Genomic DNA, 17960 nt, shown 5'->3' with positions numbered 1-17960 from the left:
AATAAAATTGTAGACTTCTTTTTAAGCAAATCTTTTTACCTTGTGTTTTACACTACAAACCATTAATATAGATTTTTTATGGGCTCAGAAGATACCAAATAGACTATAATAAAGCAAAGGCACATTTTACATTTGGGATAGTTTACAATATTTTTTTCTTTCCCATTTGGCTTGACTATTTAAATCTTTACTAACATGGATAAAAATGACTGCTTTTAACTGATATTTCTTATTGTTGCTGTACAGTATGTGTAATGATCATTTAATAATATGCACCATCATAGAGAGTCTCAAATACTAGAATCCTTTCTAATTTGTTTCCAAAGAAGCAAAATAGTCTTATAATGGTATTATTTTTTCATACTGCTGAGGTTGCTACAAACCTAAAGATAAATCTGCAAATCTATGTGGATATTCTTTATCATTGTCACTAGCTTAGTGGTGGTCTGCCATTTTTCTTGAAAACCGGGCACCAACTGCTGGCCAGAAGTATTTTTCACTGAATTCTTTGTACTTTAAATAAACTACTGCTTCAAGAACTGCCCAAGTGTCCCTCATTCATCTTCAGGACACAGAGTTTCACGTATATCTTTGCAAGCCTTGACTCTGTGAAATGGTTGTCTCATCTTTTTGCCATCTATAACAGTCTTTGAACTCACTTCAGGTTTATTAATGGCTTTGACTAAATTTATGCAGATGTAAATTTTTTAAAAGGTTTAGGCTATGACTAGTCATATGCAAAACAAATCTTCATTTAAAGAAACAGATCATGTATTCTTTCTTTCCTTTTCTAAAAGGTCTGTCTGTAGATCTTATATAAAGAACGTCACTGGAGTGTGTGTGGGCAGCGAAAAGCTTGTTGTTTCTTTTGGCATTTCTCATCTTAAAGTGGTGTAGAATATGCATCTGCTTTTCCCTGTGGAGAGAGAGATAATATGATAACCTTCTGATTATATACATAAGCAGAAACTGATCAGCTTCTCTTGTGGTTCGTTTTTAAGGGCAAGTTCCAGTTGGATTGTGCTAATGCACATATTCATGAATCTCTCCAAACAGGATTCACTGCTCTCCAGGGAATTGTTGAAGTATGCATCATTGTTTCAATGAAGTATCTTCATTATAAAACATAGGGGCTATAAAAGGTGAATACCATTTGCCTGAGCCTAATATAATCTCTAGTTTGACTTTCTTCCAATATGGTGATGTTTCTTATTTTGTAACAGAATCACCAGGAGTAAAATGACACAAAATCAAATGAGATGTTACATGGAATTAGGTACAAAATGCCTTTCCCTTGAAGAGGAAACTGTTTTATTTTCTATTGCTGTATTCTGGTGGGAGAAAAAATAATTTCTCTAAAATCCAGAAATCTGTGTGGCCACACATCTGACACAAAGTAGCTCATGGGAAATTTTAGTTTCTTCAGGTACATACTTTTCTACTTAACTGCATTAAAAAAGCGGGACTGAAAATTGTAAAGTATGCTAAGTAATAAACAATTTTAAGGGAGGGGTGGCAGATGCTGTAGTCTACTCTGAAATCAGTCACACAAAGCATTTCACTCTTTGGTATCACAAAGAATGGAGTGGCAGGATTGTCTCTAGGCTTTTATTTACTAGACAGGCCTTATATTGTTTCTCTCCTTAGTAGTTCTTTAAAAAAAAAAGAGACAGTGTTTTGGTGTATTATCATATGCATATTACAAAGGACACTGTATAATGGAAGTGAATGGAGTTGGGAGCAAGATAGTGTTAGTGTCTTATATCAGAAGAGGCTGTTTATTAGGGAACTGTGAGAGGCTGTTATAGAGAGAGGAAAAAGCTACTTATAAACAAAAAGTTTTACATCTGAAACAACATGCTTTTGAGATCTCAGTCTACGTATGGCAATACAAGAGTTACTGTATAGCTTGTGCATTTGTGACATGTCCCAAGGGAAGCCAGGGCTGTGAAGCACCTTGTTACCAGCTGCCCTGAGCATCAGAAGCCTTGTCTGTGCCTGTCAGGGATCTGCTTCCCAACTCCACTGGCCATGGGCAAAGCAAGCACTCCCCTCTAGGCCTTAGAGGTCTGCTGTCTTTTTACAGGCACACTCAAGCCCTCCAAGCGTCTCTTGGAGTGTTCATCCCATGTTCTGCTAGACACTCACAGATTCACTGCTTCCAAAGAAACAGTGTCTGCTAGCTTACCAGTTCCATCTCAGAGCTCCACACCATTTAATTCATAACTCTTAGATATGTTTATAGCGAAGGCAAGTATAAGTTTATTTAACAAAGCATAAAGATTCAAGTAATAGTAAGCAGAAATAATGGAAACAAATGGTTACCTATAAAACAAAACCATAACACACATTCTTGAGCCTAGACTTATTAGCAAGATATTCTCATGTCTTGTAGAATATTGGTCACCCAAAATCCTTGTAGTGTTTTACAGTCATTTACAGCTGGGACCCTCCTTTTATAAGACAAACAAATAGGTAGCTTTCCTCCTTTGTGAATGATTCAGTATGTTTTCTTGTACCCCCAGATATACCTAACAATCCTTTATCTTAGTCATAAACAGGATAGCCCCCTGCTCTTTTGTTTTTTCCAGTAGATTTTTGTCTCTTAGAGATTTTGTAATCTTATAGCTGGCTTGCAGCATAGGAGGCAAATTAGCATCTATTGTGAGACATACAATGCACAATACATATATGACCAGACAGGGAATTAAGCATCTGAAAGGAACATGTCCAAAGTATGTCACCTCCTGGTGTCCTGCCTTAACTCCAAGACCTTAAGAACATAATTTTCAGTATAGACACATAACTCCTTAAATATTATCCATACATACATTTTGCAGTGATCATGATGACCTACTGGCTGTTGGTAGAGATCTCATATGTCATGTCAAAAGACATGGTTCTCTTTCAAAGAGCTTATGATCTGAATGTGATAGAGACAATACTCTTCAGACACATATGACACAGTCTATAGATTGAAGGTCCAATGTTTAAATGACACTGAATTGTTCTGTTGTTGATGTTTTTTAATTTAGCAAAATTAGCATGGTGTTCAAGGTTAATATTGGGGAATCTATCCACTGCTCAACAGCTGTGTTACTCCAGGTAGCCTTGCATTACATCAAAAGCGGTTTTGCTTTTATAGGCTGAAATTCACTCCTGTGCAGAGGACCAGCATATATCCTATGAACCACTTACATTCCCTTAATCCATACTTTGAGGGCCTAAGGGGGACTAAAGCGGTAGGTAGACCTTTTCCTGGACCTCTGCACAGTGATTGAATTTCACCCCTAGTAACCAAGCCATTTTTGAGGTACTGTTAGTAATGACACAAGTCATGTATCAGAGGGTAGCCGTGTTAGTCTGGATCTGTAAAAAGCGACAAAGAGTCCTGTGGCACCTTATAGACTAACGGACATATTGGAGCATAAGCTTTCATGGGTGAATACCCACTTCATCAGACGCTTGACACAAGTCATGTATCCTATAGTGTTTTTGTAAATTGCCATTACTACCAGAAGCAACCCCCTAAAAACAAATGTTGGTGTTGCAACATCAACAGTGGTGACGGCAACGAGGAATATCATACATATTTCACAGTCATGCTAAATACCCCCAAAGACTCTACCATTAGATAGCTGACATCTGTAATTTTACTGGGAGTCTCCTGTGCTAGTACCTATAGTCTTACAAGTTCTGTTTAACTGAACATGTCTGTAATTAGACCTTGAAAAATGCCTTCTTGTTTGTTGTAGTGCAATTCTTTTAAAAGATGCAGCATATGTCAGCAAAGGTTTCCTTACTGCCTGAGGGTCTTTCTGACTGGCATAATTTATTAGGTGCAGATCTCCTGCCTACACGATATACCCATGTAAGCAAGCGAAGACATTTCCATATCCTGGCCAAAGACCTGGACATAGCCAGAATGATTTTGGCGAGGTAATGAACCACTCCATCCTACATGAAAGGTAGTTAGTCAGCACATATCTCTACCCAAAACACCTAGGGCCAGATTATCCTGGGCCTCCACATCCATGTATGGGGTGAAGAAGGCCAGAATCAGTCACAGACTTTATGCTCAGAGGAATAAAGGGAGTGATCCTTCTGTATAAAGAGACTAATTCCTGACACCAAACACCACTCCAATGTGGTACTCAAAATCAGGGACCTAAATACCACCCAATCCAAGGATGAGACTCTGTGCTGCCTTGTAGTGCCTGTGTTACTCTGTTGTCATTTCTGCTGTTGTTATCTTGGTGAAATGTTGTACTCCTCATGTTCAATAAAAATAATTTTACAAAGCAAAGACTTTTCTTACCAATGGAATGACAGTACAATATAATTATCATGTCATACTACACAGCATTTTGCTGTAGCTCAGTAAATTATTTATGTCATCATTGCACATTTTTGAATAACTAATACTATTTTTTAAACTCCACATTAGTGTCATGAAAGCATCACAGTAGCTTAAAAGATACACTTTACATAATGGTGTGATGGGGAATGCAGAATGATTCCGGTGCATCCAGACATGGGTAGGATCCAGACACTGTCGACTAGATGCATTATGTGAAATCCTGTCAATGAGGCCAGGATTTCATCCACTATCTGCACTTCCAGCAGTGCATCACTATTGAAATACTGCAAAAGGAACAACTTCTAGCCAACCAGGATTTCAGTACAGTGGATCTGGTGGAGTGACAGATATAGTAAATCAGTGTGGATTACTGTTCAAGATGGACCTCAAGGGTACAGACGGTAGTTAATTCCCCATGACTGTTCAGCTTTTGTACTCTTTGCAGAGGCTTGCTGATTACAATGGTGGTTTTTAGGGCGGTCAGGAGGAACTGAATTAAGACCACCAAACTCATTCACAGAGGTCGCTGGGTGGAAATTTTTTGACAACACTTTTTTCATCAGAAAATGCTGCTTCTTTGAAAACTGAAAACATCACAGAAATGTTCCTCAGGTGCAGGATGAAAATCCTGAGAGAGACCCTAGAATAGCCAATAGCCTATTGGTTAGGGCCTTCAGCGAGGATCTGGGAGACTCTGCCTGATTCAGAGCAGGGTCTTGAATCTGGGTCTCCCAGGTCCTTTGATTATTCTTGGGGATCTGTGTATGTGTTTTTGTAAAAAAAATTCAAAAGGTCTAATTTTCATTCTGATGTGGAATGAAGCACAAATGTTGAAACCTTTCCCTTGTGAAAGGGAATTCTTGTTTTCTGGCCAGTCTTACAAATGACAGATATTAGCTTGCAATCTAAACAGGATCTGCATCAGAAGTCTAGAAGTCTTCCCATCTCACTACCGATCCCAGATGAGTACATTTGTTAGTAAGTTTTATTTGAAAATTAAAGGTTAAACCAATCATAATGACATATATTAAATGTACATATTTACATAAAGTATGGCAAAAAAGTTTTTAAATTAATTCTGCTAATTACTGTTTTGCTCAGATATCTGATTAATTATCTCATAAGCAGCAATCGTATGCTGTATTATAAGATTAATTCTTAGAATTTTTAGTTAGCTGAATATTGTTTAAAAAATTTCAATAGTACGTCAGGATATAAAAATGAGACCAAGCTGAAAAATCTTCACTTCTTTGTCCTATCCTTTTAACATTCTAAAGGGCATAGAATGCAGGCCCCAACCTCAGTCTTGAATTTCATGCTAGTCTGAGAGAAAGACTGAAGAAATATTAGTTTGTAGGAATGTGATGAAGAAGAAGCCGTATAAAGCAGGGAAAGAATGTGCAGCACATTGTAAGGGTAAAAGCCAGTTTGGTGACTACAGAAAATTTTATAAATCATCAATAACAAAAATACATGTTATGCTACAGGCAGAATTTTCCTTCTTAGAAGGCCATAAGGTATGTAAATAAAGGAAAACAAAGATGAAATTAAACATCAGACCAAAGAGCTTTGAAAAAAAAATTAACCAAAACGTTTTACTCTACACAGCCTGATGTTATATACAAAAAGGATTCCATTTTTCCAAAAGAATATATACTATAAAACTTTTTTTTTTAATTTTTGAAAAAAAATTGGGCTTCTCCAATGAGTGTCAGATATCATTTCACTTAATATGAAATATACAGTCTACTTAAAAAATAAAGAAGAAAAGAGGCTAGATACTGAAAAATAATAGACATGTTTAGTTTCCCTTTATTCTCTCTCTCTCTCTCTCTCTCTCTCTCTCTTTCTCGATCTCGGTAGTAGGCAAACACAAGTCATAGCTGTAGGGCTTTTTTCTCTGTCATTCCTCATACAAAAAAGTGACTCACATTGGTTATTTATCAAAATCTCCCTCACTTTTCTTCTTTTCACAAGTAAGATATAGTACAGTACTCTGTGTGTATACAAAAACATTTATATAATTTAATATATAAAATGTATATGTATACAAAAACATGTGTGTATATAATGTATATATAATGTGTGTGTATGTGTATATATATATAAAATGTAAATGTATTCAAAAACATATATACACAGAGACTATATACACATAGTAATGTACTGTATCCTATTGTGGAGCAAGGGAGAAAAAAGATAATAAAGGTATTTATATTATGTTTAGTAATGTGTGCATATAATATATATATACACACACACACATCCTTCCTAAAACACAGGGATAAGCTATAAATTCTTTCCTTCTTCTGTTTAATAAAAAATATTAAGCAAATTCTGTACAGTGGGAGGTTGGGTACTATACTTTGTTATTTGTACATCACTGGCATATGTCATTGGCTAAATGATACTGTAGCAAACTCCTAAAGGTTCTCCCTCTCGAAAAGAAGACCCTCCTGCATGTTTTGCACTTGTTTCCAGATGACAAAGAAGTAACAGATTCCAATCGCCAAGTAAAGAATCTTGTTGTGTGAAAATTCTTGCTGACTGATCAGCACCAATTCCATTTGGTGAATATTTCATAAACTTTGTTAATGTCAAAGCCATGTATTTTTAAAACTTAGCAAAGAAAAAAGGAATATATATCCACACACTAGTTGTTGTTTTCCATTTCAGCATAGGCCCATGTCAAAGACAAATCAGCACGAACTACAGTCAAAAATTCATAATAAAAAGGGCTGTGGAATAAACGCTGTGAACTCACATGATTAGCTCAAAAAAATTGAAAATTATTTCACGATTAATCACACTGTTAAAGAATAGAATACCAATTGAATTTTTAAAAATATTTTGGATGTTTTTCTACATTTTCAAATATACTGATTTCTATTACAACACAGAATACAAAGAGTATAGTGCTCACTTTCATAGAATCATAGAATATAAGGGTTGGATGGGACTTCAGGAGGTCATCTAGTCCAACCCCCTGCTCAAAGCAGGACCAAACCCCAACTAAATCATCCCAGCCAGGGCTTTGTCAGTCCTGACCTTAAAAACCTTTAAGGAAGGAGATTCCACCACCTCCCTAGGTAACCCATTCCAGTGCTTCACCACCCTCCTAGTGAAAAGGTTTTTCCTAATTTCCAACCTAAACCTCCCCCACTGCAACTTGAGACCATTACTCCTTGTTCTGTCATCAGGTACCACTGAGAACAGTCTAGATCCATCCTCTTTGGAACCCCCTTTCAGGTAGTTGAAAGCAGCTATCAAATCCCCCCTCATTCTTCTCTTCTGCAGACTAAACAATCCCAGTTCCCTCAGCCTCTCTTCATAAGTCATGTGCCCCAGCCCTCTAATCATTTTTGTTGCCCTCCGCTGGACTCTCTCCAATTTTTCCACATCCTTCTTGTAGTGTGGGGCCCAAAACTGGACACAGTACTACAGATGAGGCCTCACCAATGTCGAATAGAGGGGAATGATCACGTCTCTCGATCTGCTGGCAATGCCCCTACTTATACATCCCAAAATGCCGTTAGTCTTCTTGGCAACAAGAGCACACTGTTGACTCATATCCATCTTCTCATCCACTGTAACCCCTACGTCCTTTTCTGCAGAACTGCTTCTTAGACATTCGGTCCCTAGTCTGTAAGAGTGAATGGGATTCTTCCGTCCTAAGTGCAGGACTCTGCACTTGTCTTTGTTGAACCTCATCAGGTTTCTTTTGGCCCAATCCTCTAATTTGTCTAGGTCCCTCTGTATCCTATCCCTACCCTCCAGTGTATCTACCACTCCTCCCAGTTTAGTGTCATCTGCAAACTTGCTGAGAGTGCAGTCCATGTCATCCTCCAGATCATTAATTAAGATATTGAATAAAACCGGCCCCAGGACCGACCCTTGGGGCACTCCGCTTGAAACCAGTTGCCAACTAGACATGGAGCAGTTGATCACTACCTGTTGAGCCCGATGATCTAGCCACCTTATAGTCCATTCATCCAGCCCATACTTCTTTAACTTGATGGCAAGAATACTGTGGGATATATTATTATTTTTATTACAAATATTTGCACTGTAAAAATAAACAAAATAAATAATAGTTTTCAATTCACCTCATACAGATACTGTAGTGTAATCTTTATCGTGAAAGTGTAACTTATAAATGTAGATATATTTTTTACATAACTGCACTCAAAAACAAAACAATGTAAATCTTCAGAGCCTACAAGTCCACTCAGTCCTACTTCTTGTTCAGTCAATTGCTCAGACAAACAAATTTGTTTACATTTACAGGAGATACCACTGTCTGCTTCTTATTTACAATGTCAACTGAAAATGAGAATTGGCATTCGCATGGCATTTCTGTAGCTGGTGTTGCCAGGTATTTATGTGCCAGATATACTAAACATTTGTATGCCCTTCATGCTTCGGCCATCATTCCAGAAGACATGCTTCCATTCTGATGATGCTCATTACAAAAATGATGTGTTAATTAAATTTGTGACTGAACTCCTTCAGGGAGAATTGTATGTCTCCCATTCTGTTTTACCTGCATTCTGTCTCATATATATAATGTTATAGCAGTCTCAGATGATGACCCAGCACAAGTTATTCATTTTAAGAACACTTTCACAGCAGATTTGACAAAATGCAAAGAAGGTACCAATGTGAGATTTCTAAAAATAGCTACAGCATTCAACCCAAGGTTTAAGAATCTGAAATGCCTTCCAAAATCTGAGAGGGATGAGGTGTGGAGCATGCTTTCAGAAGTCTTAAAAGAGCAACTCTCCAATACAGAAACTACAGAACTCAAAGCACCAAAAAAGGAAATCAACTTCTGCTGGTGGTGTCTCACTCAGATAATGAAAATGAACATGGGTCAGTCTACACTGCTTTGGATTGTTATTGAGCAGAACCTGTAATTAGCATTGACACATGTCCTCCGGAATGGTAGTTGAAGCATGAAGGAACATATGAATCTTTAGTGCATCTGGCACGTAAATATCTTGCGATACTGGCTACAACAGTGCCATGTGAACGCCTGTTCTCACTTTCAGGTCACATTGTAAACAAGAAGCAGGCAGCATTATCTCCCATAAATGTAAACAAACTTGTTTGTCTGAGCGATTGGCTGAAGTAGGACTGAGTGGACTTGTAGGCTCTAAAGGTTTACATTGTTTTATTTTTGAATACAGTTATTTTTTTGTACATAATTCTATGTTTGTAAGTTCAACTTTCATGATAGTGGTTGCACTACAATACTTGTACTAGGTGAATTGAAAAATACTATTTTGTTTTTTGCAGTGCAAATATTTGTAATAAAAAATAATATAAAGTAAGCACTGTACATTTTGTATTCTGTGTTGTAATTGAAATCAATATATTTTAAAAATGTAGAAAATATCCAAAATATTTAAATAAATGGTATTCTATTATTGTTTAACAGGATGATTAATCATGCGATTAATCAAGATTAATTTTTTTAATCATGAGATTAATCACAATTAATTTTTTTAATCGCTTTACAGCCCTAATAAAAAGTGAAGAGTTCATTGGCCACCATTTGTATGTAATTTGTGCATTGGAACTTGTGATAGATAGACCTCAAAAGCTTAGAATCATTGACCAAAGATTTTCAGACCACCTTAATCTGCAAAAATAGGCCAGAAATCCCTCAAGAAGACATTTTCTTATAGTATTTCAGCAATTCTGCTTCTGGAAAGGCCCAGAGACTAGAAGTGCAGAACCCACATAAATGAAAAATAATGGGAGTAAACCATTAACTAGACTTTTCCAAATTACTAGTTTGGATGAAAATATACAAAGGAGAAAAGGTTTTGTCTTATTTTTTATCCCAACTGCTTCATCCATCCCTAATCACAGAATGAGATCACACAGAAGATACAGTGTCATTAACAAACATTAAACTTGAGTGTATAGCACTGATGCATTATGGCTTTTTGTCAGTGACCTTCTGTGGGATTTACAAATATGCTGCCTTGGATTAGTATAGTTTAATAATCTGCAGCCAAACCACCATAGTCTGTGATCTCATCAGATTCAATAAAATAAGCAGGTTCACCCTTGTCAGCACTTGGCTGTGAAACCCTCAGAGAAAATCCAGGGTGCTGCAGGAAACAGCAGGGGCAGTGCTTTTCCCTCAGGGCCTGATCCAAATGCCATTGAAGCAATGGAAAGATTTCTATTGACTTCACTGGTGTTCTGAGTCCACCCTCAGCCAGCACTGAACCACTATTCGAGCATTGTACTAGGAGGCACTGGGCTGAGAAAGATGCTATCTTTTTGGACACGGCATTGGCAATGAGCACATAGAATATTTAATGTGTAGAACATGGCCAATGTTTTTAGCTGAAATACAGTATTTGGCCATCGATCTCTCATTCAGCTGCTGTCAGGAAGAAGGGGAGCCCTGGCAGCCCAAAACACAGTCTTCCCTGATCCAAAGGCCAAGTGAGGAGGAAGGGGAGAAGAAAATCCTGTCTGGGGTCCCGGCGATCCTTCCCGTGGCCAAAGTGGGGAGAGGAAAAGATGTCATTCCTCTGGCCAGCTGGTATAATCTCATTCTTCTGACACAAGAGCCCAATTCAAAGCCCAGTAAAGTCCACAGGTGTCTTTCCATTGACTTTAACAAGTGATAGATCAGGTACCAACTGAATAGAAGGAAGAAGAGGGCTCTTGAGGAGTCAGTAGATCCCTTTTCTTCCCTAGCACAAGTAGAAAGTGGGAATAAGATACAAAGCTACACCCTGCACTCCCTTGGACCTAGAAGAGTGGGAGGTGAGTGAAGAACTCCAACCAGCCTTCCACACACCCCCACCCCACACACACACACTCAGAGAAGAAGAAGAAGGAGGAGGAAGAGGAGGAGGAAAAATATCCAGTAAGGTCTCGCTTCAAAGTGGCCTACCTTCCTCCCCTTTATATAATATTGTCTTTGGTTCAGACAGGTAGCCTAGTTGCTTTTCAGCCCTTCAGCTCCTGAAGACTTCAGAAGGGCATCCACCTGGTCAGTTCCAACCACCTTGAAACATAAGGAAGGTACTTTAAGGAAGATAGACCCATTTTACCTCCCATCCCCTTAGATATTTTCAGTGGAGTGGGTGCCATTAGCCATTCCACCACGGAGCAGCAGAAGTGACAACACTCCTTTTCCTGCCGCTACAATTTAATTGACTATGTAAGTTTTTGATTTAGAGACACCTAACAGTATGATTACATGGGTGTATCAAGTCTGTGCCAATGCTGGACTTTTTGCCCAAGCCTTTCTGGACACACAGAAATGGACCAAATGGTGAACAATAGCTGTGGCTGACTGTTTAGCTAAGCACTGAAGAAGAAAAAGAAGAAGAAGAAGAAGAAGAAGAAGAAGCATATGATGCTGTGATGGGGCGTCTGCCCCACAATGGTGGAGAAAGGGTTAAAAGCTGCCTTGGGGAGGCTGCACAGCAGACAGCCAATCAGTGAGGTGCTGCAAGGAGCAGCCAATCAGGGCAGAGCAGGCCCATATATAAAGAGTGCTGCAGAGCAGAGGAGTCAGTTCCCTCTTGGGAGCCCAGAGAGAAAGGATTGGGTCCCTGAATGGCTGAGGGAACCTCCAGCACCCTGGACAGAGCAGTGCTGGGCCGGGTCAGGGGAGCGAGAGGGAGCTCCATCCTGACTGGCTGAAAGACTGACGCCCGGATACAGGGGCAGAGAAGGTGTTAGGGCTACGGGGAAGTGGCCCAGGGAAACAGACAGTGAGGGTTGAAGGAGACGCAGCACGTGGCTGCTGCATAGAGGATCCCTGGGTCGGGACCTGGAATAGTGGGCAGGCCTGGGTCTTCCCTCCCCCTAGTCCCCACTTGCCACTGAAGAAAGTGGCCAGTGAAGGGCTGCAGTTTGCCACTGAGGCAGTGACTAGAACCTTGGGCTGCAGTCCGCCACAGTGGCGAGTGGCTGGACAGAGGACTGCTGCTCCCCGAGAAGGGTTGGGAGAACAGAATTGGGCATGGCTGGAGGGTTGCATCTGTCTGAAATAGATTGCAGTTCAATCAGCTTTATATTGGGAGAGAAAAATCAGGCAGGACCAGAAGAAGGTGCAAAGCCAAGTGGCTGCGTTTATTTGGGGGAAAGTTACAACTTGGGCCGGGGGAGTAGGCAACTTTGGCTGGGATGGTATTAAACAATACAAACACACCCAAAAATCATTAACAATACAATTCTATACTGCTCACTGCACCACACTGGATAGGCAGACACACCAATCACACAAGATGGGAATCGGGTTCGTCAGGGCAGTGCCCGGTGCAACACAGAAAAGGGACCCACAGGCCACTGCCTCAACCGCCCTTGCTTTCACACTAAGGGTAAACCCAGAGTGTGGTGCGGCTGCAGTTGGGCAGATTCCACTTACACAGACCGCGGGGACTGGACCCCCTTGGTCAGCTACTCTCTAAGTAGAGACAGCTCCCGAGTTTAAACACACACACTGGACACAGACAGAGCAGTGATTCATTCACACAACTTAAAACAGTATACAATTAACTATCTACTAAAAACCCAGAACAACTATACAAACTAAACAACTGCGCAATTATGAGCTCAATAATTCAATCCTTATACACTGTATACACACTTGGTACCGAGTTAGGGAGGGGGAAAAATAGGAGGCTAGATAAGCAAACTGTCAGAAATTAGAAAACAAATACCGCTCTCCAGGCGCAGCTGACCAGCAGAGCAGACACCAGAAGCATGACGAGCTGATGGAAATAGATCCAAAACGATAAATCCAAAGCGATAACAAATCCAAAATGACACGACACGAGCTAGCTATAACGGGAGGAGACCCTGGCTGAAAGGTTGATCAGGCCCTTCAGCTGACACGCGGATACTCCACACTACGAGCTAGCTATACCGGGAGGAGACCCTGGCCAAAAGGTTGATCAAGCCCTTCAGCTAACACGCGGACACTCCACCAAAAAAGACGATGGTCAAGACCAGATTTTCTGGGGGGAAACCTAGTTTTATAGAAAGGGTCTCACTCCCTAGTGTCAGCATCTGATTGGCTCCCTGGTCCCTCCTCCCTTCAGGCTTCAAGCTGTTGCCACCCCACGTCGGAAGGATTTGCACACGGCACACTGGAGTATCTGGGCAGAATTAGGTCTCTGTATACAGTACTCTGGAGTTGCTGGGCAGAACTAGCCTGACCTCCAGACGACCGGGCCCAAAAAGAGTGGGAAAAATGCACACAGCACCAAAATGTTGCACACGACATCACAAGTTGCTGGGCAGGATCAGGTCTCTGCACAAGGCACTAGCCCGACCCTTAGATGACCCAGCAGGAGAGAGGAGAAAAACAGGAACACAGGAGAGCATACACAGCCAGTGTTGCTGGGCAGGATTGAATCTCTGCCCTCTCCTATGCAACAAGAACCTGGTCCAAGATGGAGGCTGCCTTGTCCTTTTAACAGGACAAGATGGCCGTGGACCGACAATTGGCCATACAGAGCCATAACCATATATCGGATTGCGACAGCGTCCTGAAGAGGATGCCATGATCCTTGAGGTGACACGGGTCTGGAGCAGAAGTGACGGCAGGCAAGACACCAACGGAGGAGGGTGCCCTGCAAAAAGACTGAGCTAATTCTCAGAATGACCAGCAGAAACTGCCACGGTCGTGAGGCAGAACCATTACAGATGTGCATAAGGATGTTCTTGCACTACAATCAGAATTATAAACTCAGATTAGTATGGGGTACATCTCAACACCAGAGGTGAAAAGCTAGCATGGCAACAGCAGCAGCAGGAGCAAGAATGTATCCATTCGAATTACTGTTGAATGCAGCAGAGGAAGATAGTAGGATTGAACTGAGAGTAGGGAAAAATGGACAAACAATGCTGCTTCTTTTAAGATGCAGGATAGGAGAAGACTAGCCAGCAATCCCCTAAAGATATGGGATGGAAGTTCAGGCCAATCCATGATCCCTGAAGATGTGTGCAGAAGGTTAAGGATCACTGGGTCCATCTAGAAAGACAGAGTCAGCTAAGGGAGGAAAGCCAGTGGGAAGGAAAAGATGCTTGGGTTTGAATGAGATTCAGTATTTACCAAAGAGTTGGACCCATTGAATAGGAATACTATGAGATGCAAAACTGAGGCCCTGAGCACTTCCAGCACTTCCCTTCCAAGCCTGATATTCTATTATTCTGATCCCTAAAAACCAGTGGCAGCTTTTACAAGAGATGGGATGTGAACCCTTTTGTCTAGGTCAAATTCCAACTTGGCTAATGGTATTCTGTCTACCAAAAAAGAATTGCCCCTTCAGCTTCAATAGGAGAACTTATTTTCACTTTGTGTCCTAACATCTTGTGTGGCATTCCTGTGTACTGTCGACAGCTGTGTTTCAAGGGGCAATGCTCATATATCAGTTTATCAAGTCTGTAAAGGCCTGAATAAGAGCTCTGTGTAAAGCTTCTCTCTTTCACCAACCGAAGTCGGTCCAATAAAAGATATTACCTCACTCACCTTTTCTTTCTCAAGTATCCTAGGACAACACAGCTACAACAACACTACAAAGCACTAAGAATAGAAGTCTTCTGGATAAAAGTTACCATCTGTATGTAACTCATTATCGCAGAGCCTCTCTGGAGTTGTAACATCAAGCTACATTCTGCACTGAATTAGTTTCTGTTTCACTATGTTATAAGCAATGCTGAAAGCTAAGTGAGTAGTGGCATATTGTTAATGCAAAATAAAGAAGGAAGGGGGAAAAATTCTTTACGTTGCTTGAAAGTACGACTCAGACATAGTAGTCACATTGGAAATGGATTTCATTTCACTACCAAATCACAAATATGACACCACGATACCTGATATCCTGTGGACTCACTACACAAAAGTCTAACTTCTGCTTAGACACCTTACTTGCCCATTTCATTTTTGGAGTGTAAACTCTGTGCAACGGAGACTGCACCATCTTTAGCATGCCATGCTGTGATTGTAACAGAAATAAATAATAATAATAATTTTAATCATACAGGATAAGTGGAACAGGAAGCAAAGTCACAACATAAATATGTAACATAAATAGAGAAGAAATGTTTGTTGTTTTGTTTTTGCTTCTTACATTCTGCTGCTGCAAGCCTGGGCTATTGGCTCTGAGCAACAAAAAATTCTACCTGTGCAGGAGCTGCAGCTGCACAAGATAACTGCAACTTCTCCTCACTAACTGGAGAGGCTTGAGATGGCCTGTGCAGTCACAAAATGAAAATGGCTGGTGGAGAAAAGACAAGGCCCATCAGAAGGTGCCCTGAATCACTATATGCACTGATTTATCACCTCCTCTAGGGACCCTCTTCTAGCAGCACAGCTCCCATGTAGTCATAGCCTGAAGATGTAAAGGTGCTTCCCACAGTCTGAGTCCCAAGAGAGGAGGGCTGCTGTCTCCCATTCCATGAAGGTGAATGCCTTCTCCCACACAGTTGCCTCTGCAGGCAAAGGGGTATACAACTATGCCCTCTGCACCCACAGCAATCGTTCTTTACCACTGTCTTTATATTTTAGTTGAAGGCTTCACAATTAAGAAAGGGGTTAAGTGCAAAAGATTTGGAGGGCTGGGTTGGTTTTGATATGGGGATGTTTCCCAGAACTTATCTGAACTTCTTGGTTTAGATGGTGGGCTGGGAATTACATAAGTATGGATTTTCTCACAAGATTTCTAGAATTTCCTGGTTTTATCTGGAATGCACATTCTTCAGGTTTTTCTGGATTTTTGCTTTCTATCTTGACCAAATACACCAATTCTTGAAATTAAAACTAAGAAACTGAAGCAATAAGCACCAGATTTGTTTTAACTTTAAATCAGGTTCAAGTTTGGTTTGGTTCGAGAGTTTAGATGAAAGATTGAACCAGTTCTTATTTCATTCATACCAGTTAGCCAATCCCTTATCATAATGCAACAAACCATTTCAGCAATCTCTACAACCAAGCTATCAACATGACTTTGTCATTGCAATTTTTCACACATTTTCTTTTTTTTTTCTGTGCCTGTATACCATACCACACTAAAATCTCATCTCTGCAGCCTATTGCCACGAGCTACTAATCTGTAATACAGCTCACCCTCAGAAATGTCAAGCAGGATGAAAAAGGTAAAACTCACGAACGAGAAAGTTTACTTGACCACAGTCACTCCCACTAAACTCTCTGTCATGGCCTCCACATTTTTACTGGTTCATCATCGATCTAGCCTGGGAGGTAGAAGCATGCATTTGCCCCATAACTGAGTGACTCAGGAAGAATAATAAAGGGTAAGCATTGGTTGTGAACATGAGAGAATTATCCATGCTACCATCAAAATAATCCCGTCTTCTTATCTGCCATTAAACTAAGACCAATTCTTGTTTAATTACCTAATATTTCTAAAAATCTCTAATCCTTTTTATCTGCGTCCTTTCCCTAAACTGCTTCATTTCCCTATATGTATCAAAGCCCCATTGATTTTTTTCATGTATTTATCTTGATTATAGAAGCTACCCTCACCCAATCAGGAAATAGAAACAATGTCATTTGACTTATGTGGCCACTCTCAACTAACCAACAGTTTGAATTTCAAATATCCAGTACAGAATAGTTGCAGCAAACTGTTCCTGATCAGTCCCTGGTATTAAAAAAAAATTCATTTAAAAATATGTAGAGTAAATTAGAATAATGACTGTATTAAACAAAATCATGATCTGCTCATAGCTATTTTACAAGTAAAAAAAAAGACTAAGTTTATCTAATACATTTTTTGAATTATTTTCTCAGCTTCAGCCATGCGTATTCTGAAATAGTGGTTAAAGAAATCTATCAGGCTTCCAGTCTGTCTGATCCAGCTTCTCCAAACTAAATCTGATGTGTAGTAAATATTTTTTCTAAAGCTCATACTGTGATCCATTTACAGGAGTAGTTACACCACTGTGCAGATGGCTTATGTCCACAGCCTCCAACTCTCTGACCTTTCTGTAAGGAAATGGTATCAAAGTAGGGGATGAAGGCTATGCACATGTGCTATGCTTTGCACACAACATAAAGTTTATTGATGAAGTTTCTACATGATAATGTAAGGAACTGTGTAGGACCGGTGTCCATTATTCTGTGAAGGCCAGAAAAATCCTCAACTATAGTATGTGCAGGAAAATACAACTTGCCAAAACACCAGTTCAGGCAGAGGATTTTCATCTCTGTGGAAGTCCATTTTCTCTCACATGAGAGCCTTTTGGAGCAACAAAAACATATTTTTGGTTGGTGTTCTGTTCTCTAGCCACTAGACTCATACTACCAGTTTTGTTAACATTCTCCCACCATTTGAACTGGACACTTTGGAAATAAGTATCAATAATGCAAGTTGGAATCTTGTACTACCACTTATCTGGTATCTGCCCTCTTGCTAAAAGATTAAATGTATCTGAAATCAAAGGAGACACTATTTCAGTCATACTTGCAGAAAATCTACTGTAGCTTTACACAGTACTCTCTGAAATATTTGAAAATATTTGTGTTGGCAGCATTGACTCATCCATATTGTGAGAGCAGGGTTAACAAATACATCCACCCCATGAAGACATA

The sequence above is a fragment of the Mauremys reevesii genome, linkage group 11 (genome assembly GCF_016161935.1).
Source record: "Mauremys reevesii isolate NIE-2019 linkage group 11, ASM1616193v1, whole genome shotgun sequence".
NCBI lineage: Eukaryota > Metazoa > Chordata > Testudines > Geoemydidae > Mauremys > Mauremys reevesii.
This window is presented reverse-complemented; position numbering follows the sequence as displayed.